The sequence below is a fragment of the Canis aureus genome, chromosome 33 (assembly GCF_053574225.1).
Source record: "Canis aureus isolate CA01 chromosome 33, VMU_Caureus_v.1.0, whole genome shotgun sequence".
Classification (NCBI taxonomy): Eukaryota; Metazoa; Chordata; class Mammalia; order Carnivora; family Canidae; genus Canis; species Canis aureus.
In genome coordinates, this window is record NC_135643.1 from 34,283,354 (window position 1) to 34,308,066 (window position 24,713).

Sequence of the window (24,713 nt, forward strand, 5' to 3'; positions counted from 1 at the left end):
TAAAAATACTAAAAATTCTATATATTTAAGGTGTGCAAACCTGATGTTTTGATATATCTACACATTGTGAAATGATTACCATAATCAAACTAATGAACATATTTATCACTTCACACAGTTACTATTTTTCTTTGTGGTAAGAACACTTAAGATCTACTCTTAGCAAAATTTATTAAGTATACAATACAATTTTGTTACCTATAGCCACCATACTGAATATTAGATCTTCAGAACTTATCCATACTGAATAACTGAAACTTTGTATCCTTTCACCAACGTTTCTCCATTTTCCTCAACCTCTCATCCATTGGCAGCTACCATTCTATTCTCTACTTCTAGGAGTTCAACATTGTTAAATTCCATATATAAGTGAAATCACCTGGTGCTTTATTTTTGGAAGGTTATTAATAATTTACTAAATTTTTTGATAGATATTCTTGTGTGAGTTTTGGCAGTTTTGTGTCTTCTACGGAATGGTCTATTTCATTTATGTTTTCAAATTTGTGAACATAGTTTCTCATAGCATTCCTTTATTATTCTTTTAATGTCCATGGGATAAATAGTGATCACTCTTCCTTTATTTCCAATATTGGTAAATTGTATATTTTCTCTTTTTCTTATACAAACTGGCTGGAGTTCATGAATTTATGACTCTTTTCAATAGCCAGCTTTGTTACTTGTTGATTTCCTCTTTTCAATTTCATTGATTTCTACTTTTCTTTCTCTAATTTCCTAATGTGTGAGCTTCAGTTACTGATTAAAGATTTCTCTTCTTATCTAAAGAGATTTCTCTTATCTCTTATCTTTTGCATTTAATGCTATAAATTTCCCTCCAATCACTGCTACTGCTGCATAGCACAGGTTTTGATAAGGTATATTTTCATTTTCTTTTATTTCAAAATATTTTAAAACTTCTCTTAAACTTTCTACTTTGATCCATGGGTTATTTTAAAAGGTGCTATTTAATTTCCAAATGTTGGGAGATTTTCCTACTGTCTTTCTCTTATTGATATTCAGCTTAATTTCATCTTGTTCTGATAGGTAATGTACTATTTATGATTTCTATTCTTTTAAATTTGTTTTTGTGGAGGCTGAGAAATATTATCCCACCTCAAGTTTAGCATTAGCACAAGTACAGCATCTTAGGCCCCTGTGAATAAGAGCTGAAAAACTGCAGAATGTCCTTGGCAGAGAATCCCATCAGAAAAACAACAGAGCCCAAGCCAGTGGCAGAAAATACCATATTAGAATGAGAACAGAGCTCAATGCCCTTGAAAGCCCCATATCAGAATGTAAACAGAACTTGAGAAATTCCTCCACCTCTTCTGAATATCCCCTAGACCAGCCCATAAAAAACCCAGCTGTAACCCACTTCGGGGTCCAAGTCCGTGCTCCACTGTGTGGGGTATACTTGGACCCAAGCTCCAGCTTGCTAATAAACCGTTGTGCCCTTGCATCGGTGTCGGCTCCTTGGTGGTTTCTCGGATTTGCAATCTTGGGCACAACAGTTTTGATATGTGTTATAACCTAGACTGCAATCTATTTTGTTGAATATACCCTTTAAGTTGAGAAGAATGTGTTCTGCTGCTCAATGGAGTGTTCTAGAAATGTGAGTTCAACTTGATTCATAGTGCTGTCATAATCTATATTCTTAGTGTTTTTTCTGCCTACTTTATCAATAACTGAAAGAGAAGTGTTGAAGTTTCTAACTTTAATAGTGATTTTTTTGCTTTCCTTGAAGTTCCATCAGTTTTTATCTCCTTTATTTTCATGCTTTTTTGTTAGATGAATGCATTATTAGGCTTGTTATGTTTTCTTGGAGAATTGACCCCTTATCATAATGCAATGTCCTTTAAAAAAAAAAAAAAGATTTATTTATTTGACAAAGAAGGAGAGCACAAGCAGGGGGAGCAGCAGGCAGAGGAAGAGGGAGAAGCAAGCTCCCTGCTCCACAGAGCTGATTCAGGGCTCTATCTTTGGACCCTGGAATCATGACATGAGCCACCCAGACACCCCTGCAATGTCCTTTTCATGCCTGATAATATTCCTTATTCTGAAATCTACTTTGTCTAAAGTTATATAGTTACTTTTTCTTTCGATTAATTTTAGAATGGCATAATACCTCTTATTCTATCTGTATCTTTTATTTTATCCTATATGAATCTTTATATTTAAAGTGAGGTTACTGTAGACAACATATTCTTGGGTGTTATTTTTATATCCACTCTGAGAACCTCTTTTAATTGGTATGTATAGATCATTTTACATTTTTTTTAAATTTTATTATTTATTCTTGAGAGACACACACAGAGAGAGGCAAAGACATCGGCAGAGGGAGAAGCAAGCTCTCTGTGAGAAGCCCGGTGTGAGACTCAATCCCAGGACCCTGGGATCATGCCCGGAGTCAAAGACAGACAGACACTCAACTGCTGAACCACCCAGGCATCCCTGATCATTCTACATTTAAAGTAGGTATGATACAATAGGATACAATAGAATTAACATCTACCATGTTTGTAACTGTTTTCAATTCTTGGAATTTATTATTATTTTTCCCTTTTCTGCCTTCTCTAGTTTTAAATAAACATTTTTCACATGATTCTATTTTATCTTCTCTTATAATGTGTCAGTTACACTTCTTAAAAAATCTGTCCTAGAATTTAAAAAATATATTTTTATGTAATCTAAATTCACTTTCAAATAATATGGTACCACTACACATGTAGTGAAGACAACTTAGAGTATTTACAATTCATTTCTCTCATCCCTTATGACAATGCTTCATTCATTTTATCTATCCATAGGCTATACTAGTTATTTTTTAGATCAATTAAGTGTAATAAAAATAAATATTTTAATTTTTAAGTATTCCTTCTCTATTCCTATTCATAACCTATACTGCATAGATTTATTGCTTATAATATTTATACTATATATAATATGTGTGTGGTATATGATATATAACATATTATATTGTATATAACATACTATATATATCTAATGTATATATAATATATATAACTTGGGAGTTTTTAATTGAATAACTTTTAAAAATATATTTTTAGAGTGGTATCAGGCAGCAAAATTGAACGGAAGAGTTTGCCCACATATCTATCCCATGCCTTACATACCTGTAGCCTCTCCTACTATCAAAATTCTACACCAGAATAATATATTTGTTATAGTTCATGAACCTACATTGACAAAACATTATTACAAAAAGTCCATGGTTATAAGATTCACTCTTGGTGTTGTACACTCTTTGGGTTTTAACAAATATGTGATGGCATATATCTACCATTACAGTATCACAGAGAATAATTCCACTGCCTAAAATTTGTGCCCTGCCCTATTCATCCCCCCTTCTCCACTAACCCCTTGTAACTACTGATCCTTTTATTGTGCCCATAGTTTTGCCTTTTCCAGAGTGTCATAGTTGGAGTCATATAGAAGATAGATCGTTCAAATTGATTTCTTTCACTTAGCAATTATACATTTAAGTTCCCCCATGTTTTTTTTTAAATGTTTGATAGCTCATTTCTTTTTAGCACTAAAGAATATTTCATTTTCTGCATGTACTACAGTTTAATTATCTATTCACTTACTGAAGGGCATCTTGGTTTCTTCCAAGTTTTGGCAATTATGAATAAAACTGCTTATAAAGATTCATGTGCAGATTCTTGTGTGGACATAAGTTTTCAATTCATTTTGATAAATACCAAGGCATGTAATTGCTGGACCATAAAGTAGAAAGAGTATGTTCAGTTTTGTAAGAAACTGCCAAACTTTCTTACAAAGTAGTTTTACCATTTTGCATTCCAACCAGCAACAAATGAGAGTATTTGCGCATCTACATGCTTGTCAGCACTTAGAATTGTCATTGTTTTGGATTTTGACCATTTTAATAGGTTTGTAGTGTTACCTGGTTTTTTAAATTTGCAAATCTGTGAGGATATATGATGTATTTTCTCTCTTTTTTTCCTTGGCTTGGCTAGAGGATTATTGATCTTATTGGTCTTTTCTAAATATCAGCTTTTTCAAAATTGATTTTTTTCCACTCACTCTCTATTTAAATTTCATTTATTTCTGCTCTAATTTTTATTATATCTTTTCTTATGCTTACTTTGGATTTAATTTGCTCTTCTTTTTCTAGTTTCCTAAGGTGGAAACTTCAATTATTGATTTTAGATTTTTTTTTCTTTTCTAATGTATTCAATGCTATAAGTTTTTCTGTAATCACTGTGTTCACTACATTCCACAAAATTTGGTAAGTTTGTATTTTCATTTTAACTTAGTTCAAAGTATCTTTAAATTTATTTTGTGAATTCATATTTGAGCCGTGTGTGATTTCAAATGTGTTGTTTAATCATCAAATGTTTTGGGATTTTCCAGTTGTCTTTCTGTTATTGACTTCTAGTTTAATTTCATTGTAGTCTGAGGGCAGACGTTGTATAATTTCTGTTCTTTTGAAGTTTCTTAAGATATGTTTTATGGCCACAATGTAGTCTGTCTTGGTGAGTGTTCTATGTGAGCTTGAGAAGATTTAACATTGCTGTTGTTGGATGAAGTAGTTGATAGAGGTACATTGTACTCAGTTGACTCATGGTGCTATTAAGTTCAACTATGTCCTCTTGATTTTTCTGCTTCTTGATTTTCTGATAGAGGGGTGTTGAAGTCTCCAGCTATAATAATAGATTTATTTATTTCTCCCTGCAATTCTATCAGTTTTTGCCCCATGTATTTTAATGCTCTGTTGTTACTTGCATACATATTTATGTTTATTCCTCTTTATTATTTATTTATGTTTATTCTTCATTATGTTTATTCCTCTTTATCCCTGATAACATATCTTGCTCTGAAGTCTTCTCTGCCTGAAATTAACATAGCTACTCAGGTTTTCTTTGGGTTAGTATTAGCATGGTATATCTTTCTCCATCCCTTTACTTTTAATATTTATGTATTTATTTAAAGTGTGTTTTCTATAGACAACATATAGTTGGGTCTTGTCTTTTAAACACCTTAAAACACTCTTAAAATCTTAACACTTTTAAGGGACACTTAAAGTCTTTGTCTTTTTATTGATATATTTATACCACTGACGTTTAGAGTGATTATTGGTGTACTTGGATTACTGTATTTTTAATATTTTCTATTCATTTCCATTTTCCTTCAATTTTGTCTTCTACATTTTTTTCTGCCTTTTGTGGTTTTAATAGGGCACCTTATGATTTTATTTGCTTTCCTTTTTTTTATCGTAGAAGTTTTACTTTTTTTTTTTTTTACATTTTCAAGTGATTGCCCTAGAGCTTGCAAAATATATTTACAATTAACCCAAGTCCACTTTCAAATAATACTAAGCTAAGCTACTTCACAGATAGAGTAACTTGTAATAACAAAATAACCCTGATTTCAAACTATATTATAAAGTTATAGAAATTAAAAGAGTTTGGTATTGACATAAAAATAGACACATAGATCACTGGAAAAGAATAGAGATCCCAGAAGCAAACCCACATATATATGGTTAATTAATTTACAACAAAGATTTTACAATGGGGAAAGGACAGTCCCTTCATAAATGATGTTGGGAAAACTGGACAAACACATGCAAAAGAATGGAATTGGGCCATTATTTTACATTATACACAAAAATTAACTCAAAATGGATTAAAGTCTTGAATATAAGACAAAAAACAATAACATTTCTAGATAAAAATATAAGCAAGGATTCCTGGGGGGCTCAGTTAGTTAAGTGTCTGCCTTTGGCTCAGGTCATGATCTCTGGGTCCTAGGATCAAGTTCCACGTGAGGCTCCCGGCTCAGTGGAAAGTCTGTTTCTCCCCCACCCTGCTTGTGCTCTGTCTCTTGCTTCCTATCTTTCTCAAATAAATAAATCAAATCTTAAAAAAAAAAAAAAAAACAGTGGGGGGGAAGCAAGTTATAAAACAAGATGTAAATTATGAGCCCACAGAAGCTTCTCCCTTTCCTTCTTCCCCTCCACTCATATTCTCTTTCTCTCTCAAATGAATAAATAAAATATTTTTAAAAATAAAATAAGAAGACATAAGCATTAACTTTTTGACTTTGGTCTTGGTGCAACAGCAAAGGCATCAAAAGTACAAATAAATGAGTGGGACTGCATCAAACTGTGCAAATAAAAGAAACCATCATCAAAATGAAAAAGCAACCTACTGAATGGGAGGAAATATTTATATATCATATATCTATAAAAAGCTTGTGCCCAAAACATAGAAAGAACTCTTATAATTCAATAGCAAAAAAAAAAAATCTGATTTAAAAATTAGCAGAGAATCTGAATATTTTTCTAAAGAAGATATACAGTTGGACAACAGACACATCAACAGATGTTCAATAGCAGTAATTATCAAGGGAATGCGAATCAAAATCACAAGAAAACATCACCTCACACCTATTAGAATGACTATTATCAAAAAGAGAAGAAATAAAAAGCATTGGCAAGGATGTGGAGAAAAGGGAATACTTACACATTGTTTGGGGGAATGTAAGTGGTTGTACCTCAAAGAATTAAAAATAAAATTACCATACAATCCAGCAATTCCACTTCTGGGTATTTATTCAAGAAAAAAAAATACTAATTCAAAAATACATATGCATTCCACAATTTTACAGCCTTATTTATAATAGCCAAGATATAGAAACAACCTAAGTGTCCACTGATGGATGAATGGATAAAGAAAATGTTGTTTGTATGTTTATATACAAAATTGAATATTATTCAGGCATAAAAGGAATTAAATCTTGCCATTTGCTGGAACATGGATGGACCTTGAGGGCATTGTGCTTCATTTATTCTTTCTCCAGTGTTTGTTTACATAAATCTGAGTTTTTGACTTATACTACCTTTCTTCTCTGTGCAATACTTCTTTTAAAATTTCTTGCAAGGCAGGTCTATTGGCAAAAATGATTTATCAATTTTGAGAAATCTTTATTTCACCTTCACTTTTGAAGGATAGTTCTACAGGGTACAGAATTCTAATTGGTATTTTTTCTTTTTCTCTCAACATTTTAAATATTTCATTCCTTGCTTTCATGGTTTCTGAGGAGAAGTTGGATGTAATTCTTTGTTACTCTATAAGTGAGATGTTTTTTCCCTCTGGCTCTTTCACAATTTTTTTAAGTCTGTTATCCTCCACCATTTGATTATGATCTTGCTACTTGTAGTTTTTCTTTGCTTGTCTGGTATTTATCCTGCTTGGTTTTCTGGACCTGTGACTTGGTGTGTGATAATTTGGGGGAAAATCTCAGCCATTATTGCTTTAAATATTTCTTCTCTTCTACTTCTGGTATTCCCTTTAAAAATATGTTACACTTTTTGTATTGGTTCATAGTTCTTGGATATTCTGTTGCATTTTTTTTTTCTTTTTCTTTTCTGCTTTGGATATTTCTATGGACTTCTCAAGGTCAGAGATTCTCTCCTCAACCATGCCCAGTCTGCTAATAAGCCAATCAAAGGCATTCTTCATTTGCATTAGTGTTTTTGATCTCTAAGATTGTTTTTGGTTCTTTCTTAAAATTTCCATCTTTCTGCTTACATTGCCTATCTGTTCTTTCAAGCTGTCTATTTTATCCATTAGAGTCCCTAGCATAGTAATCACAGTTGTTTTAAATTTCTGGTGTGATAATTCCAATATAACTGCAATATACAAATCTAGTTCTAACATGTGTTCTCTTTTCAATTGTATTTTTTATCTTTTTTACCTTTTTACCTTGCAATTTCTTCTTGATAGTCAGACATTAGATAGTCAGGTAGGGCCACACGCACCCCAATGTTCAGAGTAGCAGTGTTCATAATAGCCAAAATATGGAAAGAGTTGAGATATCCATCTATAATCGAATGGATATATAATGGAATATTACTCAGCCATCAAAAAATATGAAATCTTACCATCTGCAACAGTGTGGGTGAAACTGGAGGGTATTATGCTAAGCAAAATAAGTCAGTCAGAGAAAGACAAATGCCATATGATTTCACTCCTATGTAGAATTTAAGATACAAAACAGACGAACAGGGCAGCCCCGGTGGTGCAGCGGTTTGGCACCGCCTGCAGCCTGGGGTGTGATCCTGGAGACCTGGGATTGAGTCCCACGTCGGGGTCCCTGCTTAGAGTCTGTTTCTCCTTCTGCCTGTGTCTCTGCCTCTCTCCCTGTGTCTATGAATAAATAAATAAAATCTTTAAAAAAAAAAAACAGATGAACATAGGGGAAGAGATGGAAAAATAAAATAAGATGAAAACTGAGAGGGAGGCAAACCATAAGAAACTCTTAACTATACAAACTGAGGGTTACTAGAGGGAAGGTTCATGAGGAAATGGGGTAACTGGATGGGTATTAAGGAGCGCACTTGATGTAATGAGCAGTGGGTGTTATATGCAACTGATGAATCACTAAATTCTACTTCTGAAACTAATAATACACTATATATTAATTATATTTAAATTAAATAAAAATAGAAACAATGTGATGTTTAAAAAAAAGGATAGAAATCACTATCCAACCTATAACAACCAGTTCTCAGAAGTACAGTCTCCTGGCTAACAGCATCAACACCTCCTGGGAACCAGTTAGAAATGTAGACTCATTGAATCTTATTCCAGATCTATTGAATCAGAAACTCTAGGAGTGGGACCTAGTTTAAGTTTTAATAACACTTCCCGGGGATTCTGATTCTTTAAAATTTGAGAACTCTCTGAGATTATAGGGATCCAGAAAAAATTAACAAGAACCTAAAAAGCAAAGATGTATTAGAGTTATGTCATACTGTTTCTTAACCTCCTTAATCCTACTTCTTTCTCTCCCTTCATATCTTCAGTCTTTTGTTATTTCAATAAGTTTCTTCTTTCATTAAATGTGGCCACTGCTAAAACTTGAGTGTCACTAATTTAAGCACTCAGCTTGAATTCCACCTTAAAAGATTATGTTTAATTGGAGAGCAGATTAGTAATTAGTATTCAATCACTTTTAAAAAGTCTCAACACAACCCTGATTAAATCATCTCAAGTAGAAGTTTACAGTTGGTAGAAGGAAAAGAATTTATGCATTTTCATTTAGCTCAAGGTCCTTTAAAATGTAAACTTTACTGCATACTATTAAATATAGCATCAACTGTGTATTTACTTAATGCTTTTACTGTTACATTTACTGTTAAAAAGAGAAAATAATTAGAGTTGCTCCTATGATTTTTCTCAAGGGAATGAATGAATGGAAAATTTAAAAGAAATAGAAATATAAAGGAGTCAAGGAGTCTAAATGGAAAAAATGAAGATAAAGAACATAGGAAGTAATGCATTATGAAAATAAGTCATATATAAGTTAAATAAAGAACTTGGACTCAGAACTGATTTAATCCTGTTTCTACCATTGATTCAATGAGCTTGTTCAAATCTCTTGCTATCTCTATTCTACCATTTGCCATTGAGGAAAAGGGATTTTTTTTTCTTTTGCCTATAAAGAAATCAGAGCCCAAATATTTGAATACTATATCCCAGGTCAAGGAAGAGGAATCTTAATGCCTACTTATACCTATTGCATGGGAAAGTTTAATGGTAAATACTGACAATACTTAAATATAATTTTTTTTCTTAAACTGAGAAGAGAATTGAAGGGCTTGCTTAACTTCAGTTTCCCAAATCTTACTGGACTTCGTAAACACAAATGACATGTTGGAAAATAGAACTTTAGACTTCAAGAAATACTACACATTATGTAGACCAATTTTCCCTCTTAAAAATTCAGTGCAATTTTAAGTCTTGAGAAGTTAGGTTGAAGTCAGATACTAATTCTCAATAAATACTAGGCTCAAATCCAATTCTTTAATACTATTCTGTGCGGGGGGGGGGGTGGATAATTGGATAATTGTAAGTGCTGAAAAGAAAATATAAGTATTTTCTTCTTACTTAAGATTTTGAGTATTATGGTAACAAAAGATGAAAAACAACAGCAATATCTCTGAAAAAGCATTTTGGTTTGTCTAAATTCTTCAGAAAAAATTAGTTCAAGATTGTTGTCCTCGGGATGCCTGGGTGGCTCAGCTGCTAAGCATCTGCCTTTGATCCTTGAGTCCCAGGATCAAGTCCCACATCGGACTTCCTGCCTGGAGCCTGCTTCTCCCTCTGCCTATGTCTCTGCCTCTCTCTCTGTCTCTCTGTCTTTCATGAATAAATAAATAAAAACTTTTTTAAAAATCTATTAAAAAAATATTGTTTTCCTCAACTATACTGCCCTGCATGATGCAGGCATCATCCAAGCAGAATGTTATCTCTAAAATATATGTCTCCTAAAACTTTGAATATGAAATCCAATTCAACTGAACTCAATCCTTAAGTGCTTACTATCTTCTTCCAAGAAAAACTGTATGTTTTTTGTAAATAAAAGTGGATAAGCCATAGTTTTATCCATAAGAAGCCCAGTCTCATAAGAAAATAGGCATATACAAGTCAAACTATGATTGATACTATAAAGTTTGCAACTATGCATATAAATTTTATATATATACAAATGTTCATTTCTGATTCATAATTAAAGTTTAACATGTTTCCAAGCCCAAAAGTACTTTGATAAAAAATGTAAGAGAATTTAGGTCTAGATTTAATAACAATGCAATTTACATATCATTAATGGCAGGGTATAATTGAATAATAAAATTCTGGATCATTCTCACTTTTGATATTTTGCTGAATGTTTCCTCAAAAGTGAACAAGTTTTGTATGATAGGTCCTAGACATTTTCAACTGGCTCATTGCCCAGTCTGCTCAAAGACTTCAGGTAGAGTAGATAATCTGGATGAAGACTGGGGTAAATATATGAAATATTTAATTTTGCATAGACTTGGGAGACATAGATGGAATCATTCTTACAAAATGAAGTAGACTTCTGGCAACCTGCTTGCTTTCTACAGAAAATGTCAAGTTTTGGCTAGTTCAACAAGTCAACCATGACCTCACAGATAAAAGTATAGATGAGAACAGCAGCTGTACCTGAATATGGTGCCATTTCCTTAATTAATTGTTTTTATATGGTCATGACTGAAATACAGTCACACATTCTCCCAGCATGACTGCTAAAGGAAATGTTTTTCATTTTTTAATTCTCTTACCTAAGATAATTCTAAATGTCTGTTTCTCTATCTACCATATGTTGGTATTGTGTCTAGCTACCGCAACAAAACTTACATGTTTGTAAGAAACTCCAGATTCCTTCTATATATGGTGGTAAAAGAAAAGACATTCCATTCTCATTGCTTTGTACATGGAAAATGCCATTTTTAGAATTTTTTCAAAGTATGCCAAGAAACTGTACTATTTGGCCTGAGAAAGCTCAATGGCATACATCTGCCAACTCCTGCTACTGTTGTGAGATCATTGCTAAGCATCTTATGAAGTGTTTATACCAACAGCCTTTTTCATGATTGTGAAAGAAAATTTTCTGAGAAGTAAAATTTATTTATTTATTTATTTTAAAGATTTTATTTATTTATTCATGAGAGACACAGAGAGGCAGAGACCTAGGCAGAGGAAGAAGCAGGCTCCATGCAGGGAGCCCAATGTGGGACTCAATCCCGGTATTCCCAGAACTCCAGGATCACGCCCTGAGCCAAAGGCGGATGCTCAACTGCTGAGCCACCCAAGCGTCCCAAGAAGTAAATTTTAATACAGCTGCTTTTCCATGTGATTCCAAATAAATTATATCTGTAAACATAAATTAGTGTATTCTTTTAACCAAGTACATATATTCCATTTGTTCTAGATATTACATAAGCATAGGATTCAAGCAGACCTTGAAAAATCATCACCCTACCTGTATTCAATAAAGCAGCTAGTATGACTACTGCACACATTAGTTCCATAGTTGGTGGATTAGGAATGATTCAGGGTCCTAGGATTGAAGCCGATTAACCAAAGCAATAGTGAGGTATTTGGGGAATTAGGGAACTACTTTTTCTTTTTTTTTTTTTTTTTTTTTTAATTTATTTATGATAGTCACACAGAGAGAGAGAGAGAGAGAGAGGCAGAGACACAGGCAAAGGGAGAAGCAGGCTCCATGCACCGGGAGCCCGACGTGGGATTCGATCCTGGGTGTCCAGGATCGCGCCCCAGGCCAAAGGCAGGCGCTAAACCGCTGCGCGCCACCCAGGGATCCCCTAGGGAACTACTTTTTATGAGCCTGAATAGTTTATATAGTTTAATATCATTCCATATTTTGCCAACTGGTACATATTAGCTGAATATCAGCTGTGGTATTATCCAAACTAAGCATGAAAAGCTTTACTCTTTTCCTAACACACACCTCTAATTGATCATGGCACCATTTCCTGCTGACTCTGAATAAGGTCTCAAATTCTATCTCAGTTCTTCAGGGCCTCACTATCAATGAAAGCAAGTTGTCTGTTCTGAGAAAAAACAAACTACTCTTCATTTGTGATCTGAAAAAATTATACAGATGAGAATTCCAAACTTTCTTTTAATTCCAACTATTCATAAAAAAAAATATATATATATATATATATTATTTTTATGAGTGAGAAACACACAGAGAGAGAGAGAGAGAGAGAGGCAGACACACCGGCAGAGGGAGAAGTAGGCTCTATGCAGGGAGCCCCATGGGGGGACTCAATCCCGGGTCTCCAGGATCACACCCTGGGCTGCAGGCCGTGCTAAACCGCTGAGCCACCGGGGCTGCCCAATTTCAGCTATTCTTCATGGTTAATATTATCAAGGAAATCTTCCTCACATCTTTCTCACAATTATCTCCTCAAGGAGGAGCTTTATCTGGTTCCATGGGCTCATATTATATTCAAACACATCTTTCTCTGAAGTCTTATATTTTCTCTGAATCACACAAGATAGCACTTGGTTGCACAATAATTTCTATTACCTTCTAACTGTTTCATATTTGTATGCCTTCCTCCCTTTAGCAAGATGAGCTATTATTTAATATACATATAACACATATACATATATAGTATATATGTATATTATTTCTATTATTTTTACCATAGATTTATCTGTATATTATATATATTGCTTATATTTGCTGTTACTTAGATATCTATTGCTATTATAATAAATTATGATTAAATTAGTGACTGAAAGCAACACAAATATATTATTCATCATTTGAAATCCAACATGGATTTCACTGGGCTACAATCAAGATGTTGGCAGGAGAGATTCCTTTTTGAAAACTCTAGCATAGGGTAAGTTTCCCTGCCTTTTCTAGCTTCTTGTTCTTATTAAAATTAAGGCAACAGATAAATCACTCTATCATAAGAAAAAAAGGTTTCATATTGATTTCATAGGCACTATGTTTGTGTGAGAATGAGAGGGCTTACTGTAAACATGTTGACTTTATATTGCTTTAGCCAATGAATATGGAAAGTAGCAAAAGAGGTGAACAATACCAGGCCAGTAAGGAAGTGGTATTGATAAATTTATGTAAAAATCTCTGATTATTTAATATGAAGCCTAGGTTTTTAATATGCTTTCAAATATTTTAAAAATAACTTCTTTAAACACACTTTGGAATTTTTACTAAATATAATAATTGTTTTCAAAAATAACATACAATAATGTATGAATACATAAGAAAGAAGTAACATACAAACAGAAGATCAGATTTTGGAGTCTCTGTGCCTTTACTTCTTTATCAGCTTGGACTTTTGGATAACACATCATAGTTCTTACATTCTCATTTTTATGATGTATATTGTGTGAGAGGAGTATCAAACTAAGTAGTATATCACCATTACTTTGAACTTAGAAACAGTCAAATTAAAACAAAACAAAACAAAACAAAACAAAACATCAGTTTGCCACAGCATAATTCTTCAGGAAGACTTAATAATAATTGTCATTTCCTTAGGTATTTGTTAACTGTAAAATATATATATAATTGGGCCACCTTAAATTCAACTGTTATCAGGGAGCCCTCACAGGGAATTTTGGAAATTCTGAACTGTTCATGTATCAAAACTTTGGTCTTCTTACTAAAACTAGGAATCATTACAGACCTGATAGATTGGACTGATTCATCCTGACTGAGAAATGTAGTATCTATGGCTCTAAGACTGTGGACATGACTGGCTAAGTTTCTACAGTATACTAGAAAGACCAGCATGATACCCTCTTACTATGATGCTCACTAAGACCTCACTAATTAATATTCTTTTTCTTTGTTCTCCTCTCCTGGGTTCCATTGATTTTAAAGTTAAAAAAAGAAAAGAAATGGAATTTTATAATTCAGCGAATGTTCATAAGAAAGTATCATAAATACAACACTGCACATACTGTTGATGATATTTTGGTGATGTTTTCCTACAACATCAGAGACCAGTCTGCTATAGCTGAGACTTTAAATTGACCATTCTGGGTATTTTAAACTAAGAGTAGACTTATGAGTACCTAATTTATTCTGGCATTTTGTTAAGGACTTAATAATACATTCATTAATTTAATCCACTCCAGAAACTGTGCCCTTTATCCTTAGTCTATTCTGGTTCCTTGTTGCATTATACTGTATATTTCCATTTTTAAAAATACAGAGTAATGGAGATTTATTATATATTGCACTGCAAAAATAGCCAATGGATATATTTTACCCTTTCTTTATTCTCTTGAATGTATCCTCAAACTGTTTCACACTGACTAAGAATTGTGTATTTTCTTTCTGTGAAGCCAGGCAACATAGGTATTTCATGGCATGCTGGACTTGTGGTCATCCAGTACCCAGATAAAACCCACAGACATCATACTCCCTGGTGCCATGCTGCAGATATAAGGACTAAGTGTGTGAGAAAGTGTGGTTGGGAAACATTTTGACCTTGTGATTTCCATAATAAGATAGTTGAAGTGCTTCCTGGTTAAAACCCACAAATCATGAGAGTTTTCATGTTTCTCAAAGGCTTCTGGGCTTGAGGCATATGGGACAAAGGCTGAGTGTGGTGAATTTACACAGGAGTGCTGCCACCTACGAATGTTCCTTACCATTATTATTATGCCAGTGTTTAGGACTCATGGCTTTTCCTAAAGTCATTTGTTTATGATTCCAGCACGTTATGCTCTTCACAAATGCCGTTGCTCCTGAGCATAAATATTGCCATATTTCCTCATCAAAAGCCAGCTTGCCTTTCTTGCTCTTCTCTCTGTCTCTCTCTGTCTCTGTCTCTCTCTCTCTCTCTCTCTCTCTCAGTTCTCCTATTTTTGCAATAATAACAACTACATTAATTAAGTAACACCCTTGTGCCAGGCTTCAATTTAATCACTTTATGTGCATGATGATATTAGAGCAGCATTATTACCTTATTATTTAGGTTATACTGTCAACCTTATGTTTTAGATGACAAAACTGAAGCTCAAAGAGGTAACTCACTTGCTCCAGATCTCACAGCTAGTAACAGCCAGATCAAGGACTCTGTGTTATAAGGAATAATTATGCTACTTAAAGTGGACTGTTTTTGATGATCAGTCTGGTGTGGACATGGAATAACACCATGGAGAGGCATATGAAAATGAAAGAGATTTGTTATACTTGGGGTCCTAGAAGAGAAAGTTACCTGCATGCCATGCAGAAGGCCACACAGGAGGAGTGCCATGGGAGTGGGCTCAGTGAAGCCAGTGAGAAAATGAGAGAGAATGAGGATCTGTGGACAAAAACTCTTATTGGGGTTCGGAGTGGAATATACTAGCAAAGAGTTGAGGGGACTTCATTGATGCATTTGAATGTCACTATATCGCAGTCAGGGGTGTGTAAGACCCCCCTCTTGTGGCAGAGACCAACCTTACCACACTGGTGCACCTGGTCACCTAGGTGGGGTTTTCACAGCCTGTTTGTGAAGATGCTGAGGCATTAGGAAAATATGAAGTTTTAAACATTTGCATGCAACATAAACTCTAATCCAAGTATGTCCAATTTCCAAGTGTCTCAACACTACTAAATTTCCCTGCCCTTTATTAAATTTCATTGGTCACAGATCTTTACAGCTATTTAAAATACATTAATATCTTCATTTCTATGCTTTCTTTTCAGCTACTTCAGGTTAGATGATTCTAAAATCTTCTAGTTATATCTTTATATATTGGTTGTTGTCTTTCAATATGACATTTGCACAAATTAGTCATTGTTACTAAACCTTCCCCAAAAGACAAAAAATATCAGATTGAACATGACATTTTAGTTAGCTTAAAATAGTTTTTAATCAAGAGAGAAAGTACAGGGGTGCCTGGGTGGCTCCATTGGTTAAGCGTATGCCTTCGACTCTGATCATGATCCCAGGGTCCTGAGATGGAGCCCAGGATCAAGCCCAGAATCAAGCCCAGGATGGAGCCCGGGATAAAGACCCTCAGGGGAGTCTGTTTCTCCCTCTGCCCCCTCCTCCTACCCATGTTGCTCTCTCTTTCTCTCTCTCTGAAATAAACAAATAGATAGATAGATAGATAGATAGATAGATAGATAGATAGATAAATAATCTTTTTGAAAAATAGAGAAAGGCAGAAAAGTTTCTCTTTATTCATGGGAGAAATTAAACATGTTTTCAAATGTAAGTGACAGGTATTATTAAAATAGCTCCCCCAGTTTTATATCCAGTTTAGAATATATAAATATGGACTTTAAAAGATATTTTAATCATTTAGTATAACTACTTTTTAAAATGTACTGCTTTGTGTATTAATGCACTAAGTGGAGAGCCCATTTTCAGTCATCTATAACTTACTATCATTCCCAATGTCCCCGAAATTAGATTCACTTTTGTTTCTGATTGAATTAATACAGAATATTAAATTTCGGGAAAATCTCAAGGTCATGAAGTAAAGCCCCTTATTTTGGAGAGGAGAAAGATAACTCCCAAATGCATAAAGATAAGATGTTTACATATACAATGGCCACCCAGAATAATTTCTGGGGTTCCTTATAGCTAAATTATGTGTCCATGTGACTACAATCTGTGGAAGGATGAAAGCAGAAGTATATTATGGTAGCTTCCAGAAACCTTCCTAAAGAGACATCTGGAATGTCTCCTTTGTCCCCTTTATTTTTTCCTATTTTGCTGCAGGAGCTCAGAGGTCACCCACGTAAGCCAACAAAATGAAGGTTGTAGCTCAGAAAGAGAGGAGAGAAGGAAATAAACTTTACTTTGCTTAAACTGCTGTTATTTTTCTAGAACTCACAAGTAAACCAAATTCCAACTAGTACATAACTACATTGTCAAAAGATAATTATAATTCCCTTTTTTGTACTCTACCATAATCTACATCTATACAGAAAAGAACCTGGAAATAAAAGAGATAAATTCTCCTCAAATACAAGCCAGTAAAATCTATGCCTTGTGAATATTTAGTGAATGGAACTGAAAGTAAATAAGAGTATCTACAGCTTCACAACTGAAGAATTTTTTATTTTTAACAGCTTCATTGAGATATAGTTTATGTTACACCAATTGCAGATATTTAAAGAGTACAGTTTAATAGGACTTGACATATACCCCAGAGTCAGGTATATACTTACTTATAGGGTGAGGTGAGTGGGGCACGCATCTCAGATGTATTATTTAAGGGAGCATCAAAACACACATTTATCAACATAAGTAATATTAAAAGAAAAACAAGATGACAAGCTATGATTTATGGGTTATCTATCTACTTCTATAAATAAAGTTGTATTGAAACAAGAATTTGGAGTAGGGTGAGTTGAGTGAGATAGGGTCTTGCAAGTGCAGTTGGATCTTGTCTTCATATAAAATTTTGATGAATTTATTGAAATCCAGTTATTGAATTTATTAAAATATTAATATATCTTGATTACTGAGTGTCTTCTTTCACATCTTGCCAAGTATTGAGTACAATCTAAGTAGAATTTATATTGCCTTAATAGAATGCTTATACTGGGAATCAGACTGGCCAGCTGTTTCTGACTGGCCTTGGAGGAAGGTCACACTGCACAATATTGTGACAACATTTTTTTCAGGGCTAGTATGCTCTTTAATCACTAAAAGAAATTGTTTTGTAGCATGATGTGTTGGAATATGTTTCATTCTTAAGTTGATGTTTATTCATAGGACTTAGGCAGAAAATTTACTGGAATTTGTACAAAACCACACATAGCCAAATAATTAAAATTGCATTTTGGAGTTTTATAAAGCGCTAATTTTAAAATATGTTTGTGTAACAAGCATAAAAATCAAGCTAAGTTAAGCAAATACAATGTAATCAGGAAATATCTGATTTAGGCTGCATTTGTAATAGACATAAATATATCAAAACCGCACGCATATTTGCAGAGACTTCCTGACTTAGATTCATGAAGAATCATGTTTCTGAAATTCTTGAGCTGTTACTCATTTTCAAAAGAGTGTGTGTTGGAAAATGAAGGGCATTAAGTTTGAATTACAGTTTTACAATAAATTGTGTATTTTCTTTAAACATAATCATCTGAGAGTTAAACATGATTTAAAGAGCTTAGCATCATGGGCTCTTCTGTTTCTCAGATAAATAAGAGTGTATTATGCTAAGTGAAGTAAGTCAGACTCAGAAAGACAAATACCATATGATTTCACTCATGTGGAATCTAAAAAACAAAAATGAATAAACAATCACACAAAAAACATAATCAGACCTATAAATACAGAGAATAAATTGATGGTTGTCAGAGGGAAAGAGTGGGAGGAGAAGGACAAAATGGGTGAAAAGGAGTATAAGATACAGTCTTCCAGTTCTGAAATAAATAAGTCATGGAAATAAAAGGCATAGCATAAGGAATGTAGTCAGTGATATTGTAATAAGGTTGTATGGTGACAGATAGTAGTTAGACTTGTGGTGAGCATAGCATAATGTATATAGAAGTTGAACCACTACGTTGTACACTTGCAACTAGTATAACATTATGCGTTAACTATACTCAAATAAAAAAATTTTCAAATAGTAAATGCTAGGCTTAAATACTATTATACTAAAGTTAATTTTCTTTTACAAAAAAAAAGACTGTTCAGAAGAATATAAAGATGAGATTATTCCATTAGTGTCTTATTTACTTGCAAAAACACATCAGCTTTGCTTTATATCTATAACCTGTATGTTTACCTCCTTTTTCATTCATTCATTCATTCATTCATTTAATTTATTCATTAATGTTTTTTAAGAAATGAAACTGGGTGATAGAGGTGGTGAATAGTTAGTTATGTTCCAAGGTTTAGTCATTGGTCTGGTCTTTTTCTACCTTCTCTTTTTTCCTATCCCTACATCCCACCTTCCCATTTCTACCATTTGGTAGGAGGAAGCATCCAAAACCAAAAATAGATAATAGAACAAAAGGTATTGTAGTAGCCTTGACTTTGGTGTCATCCTATTTAGTTTTCCTTTGCTATTTTTTTTATCTTTTACACCAAGAATTAATCTACCAATAATCATCACTGAATCCATATTGGTAAGATATATGTTACATGTATAATGAATAGTATTCAGTACTATTCTACCTACAGAATAATGGGGGAATAGAACAGTGGAAATAGATGCTATTGTACCAGCCAAAATGAAGCACCACTCACTGACATGTGAGCTGGAATTCCTCCCTAATACTTTACATGCCCTGAGGATAGCCATCCAAGGTTAGTGACCCAGCAGTCAGAGGGTAGAGAGATGCCTGGAACAACACAACTGTACTGCACATAGATATATGTCTCCATATTGTTTTGCCCCCCTTTATTCCAGATTGGACCTTGAAGTGAAGGGTAGATGTTATGAAGCATCATCCTGGAAGCATTCCTACTTATGTCTTGGCTGACTATGGTTGACTCATTGCTCATCAAATCATGTTTATATGTATTACCTGCATCTTCCTCAAAGTTATTTGTATTTCTAGAAGAAGGCTCTGTCCAGGCTGCCCCTATCCCTTGAAAATTGAGATGAATATAAATGAATATTCATAATAATTTGGTAGTTTCTTGAGGACTCATGGGTCTCTACAAAGGCAATGGCCCTGGCAAGGCAAAACAATATGGATACCTTTAGAAAGTTCTCTTCTTATAAGCAGAGAATACCTGAAATTTTGGAATGGAGAGGCATAGTAACTGCCTTACATTTATAATTCAGCCCACCATGCTTTCACAAATGATGTCCATCTTAGCTACTATTTTAGGATTCTAGACATGCCATCGAGTACTGGATCCAAAAGAAGTCATATAAATTCCAGTGTCTACTAACACTATGTTTTCTGTGCTTCTCAGATGCCAAGTCACTCATTCAAGTTGTACCTCACAATACCTACTGATAAACTATGAACTCAGACAATAAACAAAGTACATAAAGTAGCAGAAAAAGAAGTTAACATACAAAATCAATAGTCTATGAATACACAAAAATATTGAGAAGATATAATGGAAAAGAAATCCAAATTTACAAAAGCTACATAATAAAAGATAAATTACTTATGAATAAACCTAAGAAATGTATAAAACCTATACGAACAAAACTTTAAAACACTCGTGAAAAACACAGAAGTAGGCTTCATCAAATGAAAAAAAATCTGTTGTTCTAATTCAAAATTATAAAGATGTCATGCATAATTATCTGCTTTAGATAATTTATAAATTTAGTGTAATCTCAATAAAAATCAGCCAAGTTATTTTTTTCTAGACCTAGGCAAGTTGATTCTAAAGTTGATATAGAATAATAAAAATACAATATTTGTTTGTAAAATCATGAAGCAGAAGACCAATTGCAAGTGATTTATTTCATAGTTATTGAAATGTACTACAAATTTTCCATACTTAAAATAGTGTGATACTGACCCATTAATAAACAGGAGATCAAAGGGAAAGAATAGCAAAGTTAGAAACAGACACACATCCACATGGAAATTTAGTATATGATAAATAAGGTACTCGATGCATGGCAGAAAATGGTTGGGACAGAGCTGTCTGGGTGGCTCAGTCAGTTGGGCACCTGCCGTCAGCTCAGGTCATGATCCTATGGGTCCTGGGATCGAGCCCCACAGGCTCCCTGCTTAGTGGGGAGCCTGCCTCTCCCTCTGCTGCTCCCTCTGCTTGTGTTCTCTCTCTCTCAAATAATTTTTTAAAGTACTTGGGACAAATGATATTTAGTGGGGAAAAAATTTAAACTTAAAACTGTACTTCACAATGTTTAAAACATGAACTCCAAATAAACTAGAAAACTAAATGTTAAAAAATAATATAGAAGTACTGGAAGAGGGATCCCTGGGTGGCGCAGAGGTTTGGCGCCTGCCTTTGGCCCAGGGCGTGATCCTGGAGACCCGGGATCGAATCCCACGTCGGGCTCCCGGTGCATGGAGCCTGCTTCTCCCTCTGCCTGTGTCTCTGCGCCTCTCTCTCTCTCTGTGACTATCATAAATAAATAAAAATTAAAAAAAAAAAAAAAAAGAAGTACTGGAAGAAAACACGCAAATTCCTTTATATTCTGGATATAACATCTTTGCATTATTCAAAATCGGAAGCAAAAAAAGAAAAGATAGGTAAATTCAACCACCTTAAAAAAATTATTCATGCCCCTCAACTCCAAATAACAAACAAATTCAAAAGAAAAATGATAAACTGGGAAGAAATACATGCAATATACACCATAGAAAATGACCAATATTATTAACAGATGAACTTTAGAAAATTGATGCCAAAAAGGCTAAATAAACACTAGAAAAAGGGACAAAATACTCAGACAATTCACAAAGATACAAAAGCCTAAAATAAGTGTAACTAAACTCCCAGAAGTAAAGGGAAGACCTAAAATATATTTGAGAAAAATGGCCAAAAATAGTCTGACTTTAATAATAAAATCATAAATCCACACATCCATGAAGTATAATAAAGCCCAAAAAAGATACAACACAAAGAAAACCACACCAAAGTCCATCATACAAATTTCTGAAAACTAGTGATGAGGAGAAAATGTAAAAGTAGCCGGGGGGTGGGCTTGGAGAGAGAGTACATTACACATTTTTATAGGATGAATGTGCAACCCACCCCCCCAAATTCATATGTTAAAATCCTAACTCCCTGTATGTAAAAATATGACTGTATTTGGAATTAAGGTCTTTAAAGAGGTAATTAAAATTAAATGAGGTCATATAGGTAGGCCCTAATGGAATCTGATGGATGTCTTTATAAGAGAGGAAATTTGGACAGAGAGACACCAGGGGCATACACATAGAGGGAAGACCATACAAGGACATGGGGAGAAGTTGACCATCTGCAAGCCAAGGACAGAGACCTCAAAAGAAATTAACCTGCCTACACCTTGATCTCGGACTTCTAACTTCTAGAACTATGAGAAATAAATTACTTTTGTTTAAGTCGCCCAATCTGTGGTAATCTGTTACAACAGCTCTAGCAAACATAATATACACATTGTGAACAGAGAAACAAAGAAAGACTCCAGAATCCACTCTTCACATTATAAAGTATATAAAGGCATGTCTCAAGGCCGTGTTGCTATTTATAGTGTAGAACATTATGAGAGCCCAGAAAAAGATGGAAATAAATTATTGCTGGACCTTTTGGTATAAAAGATTTTTTAATCTTGTAACTATAATTTGCCTAGAATTTTCCAAAGTATGATCCTAAGAACATTAGTTCCATAGATCCATAGATCCCTGTGCAGCTCATGTTCTTTGTGCATAATTATTTGGAAACCAGAGGAATTGATCATGAGTAATTGGCAGGACAGGATTTGAGCTTCTTATATTGTTTATAGTTAATACTATCACAAATGGTGTGAAGACATCACTTGAATTCTTTGTTGCTAACTTGCTTAATGTTAATCAGATTTTATTAAAGATTTGCAACATAATGTGAATAGTTGAATTTGTTTATCTTCAGGCTATGGACCCCAGTTGAATATGTAAAATATCCTAAAGTAGTACTTGTGCTTGAGTATATGCATATTTTAAAATAACACAGTGAGGCATTCTTTGGTTATTTTCCACTATTTTGCAGCCATGTCTTACTTATTAATTGATGCAAATCCAAAATATATCTCTTAATTTTTTAAAAAAAAATTATTGTCTAATGCTCAGAGAGGAGGCTGCCTATTAGTGTCTCAAAGAACAGTTTATATATAATGGACCAGATATATACTAATGCCAAATGGAAAAGTAAACCACATAATTACAGCCTTTGTGATTTGGACTTCTTGAATCTGCATGTAGAAACTGGATTTCAAACCTTTTAGTTGTATGTAGTTAATCAGACTATATTGTCCTAAAAAGTGAAATATGCGTCATTATTGAGAATAATGACATAAGCTTAATGCCCATTAGTCAAAGACCACCAGGAACAGAACTGTAGTCAAACCTAGGCTTATTAATGTTTGCTACAGCACAGGAAACATACCACAGGAACCATGGGGTACCTCAGTAGGAAAGTAATAGGAAGAGATTTTTATAATATTTGGGCTTGTGGTAGGTGATTGGGGAGGGGGGCCTCCAAGACACTGTCAGGAAGAATGAGTAATTCTATGATTGATTGGATATCTTAATGAATTTTATGTCACAAGCTAGAGAGTGATGCTAAAGCTGCAATTGCTTTAACATTCAAAAAGTCACAGTTACTCATGTTAGCTGGGAGAGGGAGGTATATGGTCATTTTTGGGTTTTCACAGTGACCCAGTATGTATCTGTGCTCAAACATGATTATGAACTGGTTTTGCTTTGTCTTGCTCCACTATGATCACAGAGTAGCCTTGTCAGATATTGGTCATCTGTGGGATTATGTTCAACAGAACATCATGGCCTCAATGTGAGTACCAGGCCAGCTCTGGATACTCTTTTGCCTTAGTCAGCTCAAGCTGTTATCACAAAACTCATAAACTGGTGGCTTATACATAAGAGAAATTTATTTTTCATGGTTCTGAAAGTTTGAAGTCTGAGATCAGAGTGACAGTGCTAGGTGATGGCTCTCTTCTGAGTTACAAACTGACAATTTTGTGTATCCTCATATGGCAGAGAAAGAACCAGCTGTTTGACTTTCTTTTATAAGGGCTCTAATCCCATTCATTAGGACTCTACCTTTATAGCCTAGTTACCTCCCAAAAGCTCAATTTCCAAATATCATTATATTGGGATAAGAATTTCAACATAAGAATTTTGGAGAGACACAAGTATTCAGTCCACTGTACCTTCCTTCAAAGGATAGAATAGAACAAGAGTAGAAATAAGGATAATTATTATTTCCTTCTAAAGAAAAAATACTCAGGTTTGCTGTTTCTTCAGCTCAAGGTACAGGAAAATAAATATTCTCCTTCAAAGTGGGAAAAGAGATACCATAATTTCATTTTAACCAAGTTCTCAACAGCCTTTCCCTTAAGAAAACAGAATTTTTCCTCCACTTTTGTAAAAATACCTTTATAATCACTTTTTACTCCTTAGACCAGATAGTGTTCACAAGCAGATCATTGTCTTATGAAAATAGTGGATATAATAGAGGTCTTATGAAACATGAGAAATACTCTATGTCATTAAAGAACTGTGGACTCAGTAATCTAATATATTAATATTTTCAAATCTCAGTAGATCCTTATTTTTTTTGTAGTTTCTTTCTTAAATCTCTAACTTCTCCATTTATGTATGGGAAAATTGGAAATTCAATAATAAAATCAATTTTATGAAGTGAAATTTACAATGCTTTCTGCTGTTAGTATTTGCTAGAAACAAGATAC

The 24,713-nt window shown here is 33.9% G+C and overlaps 1 protein-coding gene across 10 annotated transcripts in view; it reads left to right on the top strand.

Annotated features, from left to right (window-relative positions):
• The first annotated feature begins 1,353 nt into the window (after nucleotides 1-1,353).
• The window catches only part of LOC144303998 (peptidyl-prolyl cis-trans isomerase NIMA-interacting 4-like), a 139,136-nt gene continuing 115,776 nt past the window's right edge, over nucleotides 1,354-24,713 (top strand). For 3 of the 10 annotated variants that reach the window (XM_077882435.1, XM_077882433.1, XM_077882436.1), the window contains exons 1-2: nucleotides 1,356-1,609; nucleotides 2,299-2,468. The gene's annotated coding sequence lies outside the window, so the exon portion shown is untranslated. Of the gene's footprint in view, nucleotides 1,610-2,298; nucleotides 2,473-24,713 lie in introns of all 10 variants that reach the window. The other 7 variants (XR_013370971.1, XR_013370969.1, XR_013370970.1 and 4 more) reach the window with 6 other exon arrangements.